Source organism: Schistocerca serialis, chromosome 5 (genome assembly GCF_023864345.2).
Source record: "Schistocerca serialis cubense isolate TAMUIC-IGC-003099 chromosome 5, iqSchSeri2.2, whole genome shotgun sequence".
NCBI classification, from domain to species: domain Eukaryota; kingdom Metazoa; phylum Arthropoda; class Insecta; order Orthoptera; family Acrididae; genus Schistocerca; species Schistocerca serialis.
Window position 1 is genome coordinate 596,607,387 of NC_064642.1, and position 4,481 is coordinate 596,611,867.

The 4,481-nt window shown below is 44.4% G+C and overlaps 1 non-coding gene across 1 annotated transcript; it reads left to right on the forward strand.

Annotated features, from left to right (window-relative positions):
- Positions 1-3,982: 3,982 nt before the first annotated feature.
- On the forward strand, positions 3,983-4,056 carry Trnat-ugu (transfer RNA threonine (anticodon UGU)). The gene has a single exon. It is a non-coding gene; the product is annotated as a tRNA-Thr (tRNA).
- Positions 4,057-4,481: the final 425 nt, after the last annotated feature.

Consider the following 4,481-nt stretch of genomic DNA (forward strand, 5'->3'; position numbering starts at 1 on the left):
CTCGAATTCCAGTCACCCATGACTATTAAATTTTCGTCTCCCTTCACAATCTGAATAATTTCTTTTATTTCATCATACATTTCTTCAATTTCTTCGTCATCTGCAGAGCTAGTTGGCATATAAACTTGTACTACTGTAGTAGGTGTGGGCTTCGTATCTATCTTGGCCACAATAATGCGTTCACTATGCTGTTTGTAGTAGCTTACCCGCATTCCTATTTTCCTATTCATTATTAAACCTACTCCTGCATTCCCCCTATTTGATTTAGTGTTTATAACCCTGTAGTCACCTGACCAGAAGTCTTGTTCCTCCTGCCACCGAACTTCACTAATTCCCACTATATCTAACTTCAACCTATCCATTTCCCTTTTTAAATTTTCTAACCTACCTGCCCGATTAAGGGATCTGACATTCCACGCTCCGATCCGTAGAACGCCAGTTTTCTTTCTCCTGATAACGACATCCTCTTGAGTAGTCCCCGCCCGGAGATCCGAATGGGGGACTATTTTACCTCCGGAATATTTTACCCAAGAGGACGCCATCATCATGTAATCATACAGTAAAGCTGCATGCCCTCGGGAAAAATTACGGCTGTAGTTTCCCCTTGCTTTCAGCCGTTCGCAGTACCAGCACAGCAAGGCCGTTTTGGTTATTGTTACAAGGCCAGATCAGTCAATCATCCAGACTGTTGCCCTTGCAACTACTGAAAAGGCTGCTGCCCCTCTTCAGGAACCACACGTTTGTCTGGCCTCTCAACAGATACCCCTCCGTTGTGGTTGCACCTACGGTACGGCTATCTGTATCACTGAGGCACGCAAGCCTCCCCACCAACGGCAAGGTCCATGGTTCATGGGGGGAGGTTAGTATTATTATTATTATTAAAATACCAGTACAGTTTCGCATCGCTATAAGAACTTTACAAAAACTGAAATGTGGAAAGAAAAACTTAAAGTAACACTATCCTGGGATAGGTGGTGGCCCAACAATGTTGCTAGTGAAAAACACAGCCACTCCAAAAAAGTTTGCACCTGTTACAGGGGCTTAACTGCGCTCAGTCTTGAGGGTCACGGCGCTAGTACCCACTGTCAGTAGCCCCTGTCCTCTATGCCTGCTGCATGTCCTCCCCATTGCCAACTCAGCTCAACAAAACGTCCCCACACATTGTTCCTTACAACAGTTGCACTTGTATGCATTCTCAACTCTTTTGAAACACACGACTACTTTCTGCTTATCCTCTTAACCTCTATATCATTTTTAAGGACTAGATTCAAATTGTGTGTCGATTCTTTTTTATACACCACTGCTTACCCCATTCCTGATGAATGCTCTGTCACAGACTTGGCAAAAAAAAACTTTTGCTCGTCTTATCCATTTCGTTCTACATATTCAATTAAATGCTGTTCGAGATTGATTTTGACCTGGGTGAAGAAGGTGAGTGATTCTCATTTCTTATCCGCTGAGTGATTTCAAAAACAGTGGTGCCAGCTGTGTTTGTCAATAGATCGGATTTCACAAGGCATGGCCTGCACTCTTCGATAGGTGTAGGAATAAGAGGTCAGCAAAGCTTATGGGTGACAGTGTAGTGCGGGGGAGGGGGGGGGGGGGGTAATTACTCATGGAAAAACTCCTGTAGCAGTTGTTCTTACATCTGCATCTTCTTTGGACTGAAGTCAGGTGATACATATCCCTGCTTAAGGGAAGTCTCCCTAATAAAAGATCCACCTTCAGAAATGTCGAATATCTCAGTAATGAAGGAATTAGCATATTTAATCAAATATAAGAAGTATTAGAAATAAAGTTAGTGAACTGTTTAATAGATGTTGACTCTGACATTATTGGTATACAGTGCACCACTTAAATAATGTGACGTTTCAGAAGCTCCCTTTTCCATGATACAGATTAGCCGGCTATTTTTCAAGAAGCTCGTCAAGGAGTGGAGGAGTGGGCAAGTATGTATGAGTCTATTGGCGTATCAAAGCACTGCAATAAATAGGTCTTTCGTTGTTGTTCAGGAGCAGGTCAATTTAGTGAAACTAAAGAATTAATTAGAGTTCTTTTAGATCCCCTAATTGTCATTTCAGGACATTTTTGTCCAGTCTAGAGAAAGTTCTAGATTCAGTTTATAAAGAGTAACAAAAATAAGTTGTAAGTGGTGACTTCAATATTAATTTGATAGGTGACTACTCAAGTAAAAGAATGTTGGAAGATCTAAGGTCGTATCGTCTGGTGCAGACTGTAATCTTTCCAACCAGAGCACAGGAAAACAGTAACACAATCACTGACAACAGTATTGTTCGATTTTCATTACTAGAGGGGCATTCCGTTAGTAAGACGGTGCACAAATTTCAAGGCTAAAAGAAATTTTTGAGCACATATACAGACACGCCATGTTAAGTATAAACGCAATCTACAGCGACGGGAAAACTTCGCAACACCAAAAAGTTTGGGGTCAGAGGAATGCACGCTACGGGACCTCTGGCTCGGAGCTGTCCTTGAAGTAACCGATTTATTGCATTACAACAGCGGTGTATGAACGGCCGTTATCCTGTTGGAAAACATCCCCTATAATGTTGTTCATGAATAGCAACACAACACGTACATTCTGCGGTTAGCGTGCATGGGATAACCAAGAGAGTGCTCTTGCTGTCATATGAAACTACACTGCAGACCCTGAGCCCAGATGTAGGTCCAGTGCGTCTAGCACGCAGACATGTTGGTTTCATGTCCTCAACTGGTCTCCTTCTAACCAGCACACGGCCATCACTGACCCCGAGGCAGAACTGGCTTTCATCAGAAAAGACCTCCTTTCAGTCCTCCAACGAGCTATCGCTTGACACCATTGAAGTCGCAAATGGCGAAAGTTTGGGATCAGTGGAATGCACGTTACAGCGCATCTGGTTCGGAGCTGGTCTTGAAATAACCGATTTGTAACAGTTCGTTGTGCCACTGTGGTGCCAACTGCTGCTCAAATTGCCGCTGCAGATGCAGCGTGATGCCCAGGGTTATACGCCGAACACGATGGTCTTCCCTGTCGGTGGCTCCATGCGCCAGGGAGGTGGTACATTTTCGTGACCGCCGCTGCCAGCATTATCACAGAGGCAACATCCAGCTTCTCGTAGCACTATTACACGACCTCACTCAAACTCATTGAGGTTTTGATAATGTTGTCCTTGTTGTCTTAAAAGCATTCTTGACTAACATCGTCTCACCACGTCCAATCTGAAAGGTAACCAACGCTCACGACCGGTACAGCGTGTGTTTAAAGCAAACGTGATAGCGTCGTCCTAGTGGCGCTACAAGTGGGGTGAAATGTTGCGTAGACATCGTTTTCAGGTTTAGAAACACGCCTACCAATCTTTACTTTATACTTATATGGATATGGTGTCTGTTCTTTCGGATATGTCCTGCAGCCGTCTAGAACGAAATTAGAATTACATTAATATCGTCAGCTGCGCAAGGCGTTGATAAAGGTCAACGGGGACAGGTGAAAATTTGTGCCCCGACCGGGACTCGAACCCGGGATCTCCTGCTTACATCGCAGATGGTCTATCCAGCTGAGCCACCTAGGGCACAGATGATAGTGCGACTGCAGGGACTATCTCGCGCACGCCTCCCACGAGACTCACATTCTCACCTTGTATGTCCACACACTACATTCGTAGTGTCCCTCCCCAACAGACTCATTACTCGTGGAAGACATTCTTCCAAGTCCCGTAAGAGTTCGGGGAATATGTGTCCGCAAGAACAGACACCATATCCATATAAGTATATAGTTCTGGCGATACCGGCCATGACCTTCTTCTTCTGTGCGGATGCACACATATTAACCGAACTCTTACGGGACTTGGAAGAATGTCTTCCATGAGTAATGAGTATGTTGGAGTGGGACACTACGAATGTAGTGTGTGGACATCCAAGGTGAGAATGTGAGTCTTGCGGGAGGCGTGCGCGAGATAGTCCCTTTAGTCGCACTATCATCTGTGCCCTCGATGGCTCAGCTGGATAGAGCGTCTGCCATGTAAGCAGGAGATCCGGGTTCGAGTCCCGGTCGGCGCACACATTTTCGCCTGTCCCCGTTGATCTATATCAACGCCCGTTCGCAGCTGACGGTATTAGTATAATTGTAATCTGTAGTTTACGTCGCACAACTCCTTTTCGGTGTACTCAGAAAAATTAAGCCCGTAGCAATCGAAACTTCTTTAATCTCATCTTTTAAACCTTGTCACAGAACAAGAGTAACATGATGTTTATAGTGCTGATAAAATGGACGATAAATGTCCTGCTTTCCTCAACACAATGATCACGCTCTTTGAGAATTGCTTTCGGTTAGAACGTTCAAAAAGGGTACTGGCACCAATAGGCAAACTTAGTAGCTGGTTAGTCGGTAAGTATATCATGTAGAACGAAGTGGGAATTATATAACGTTAGAAATAGTCACAATCGAGCTCCAATAGCCCATTACAGACAGTACTCCAAAGCAC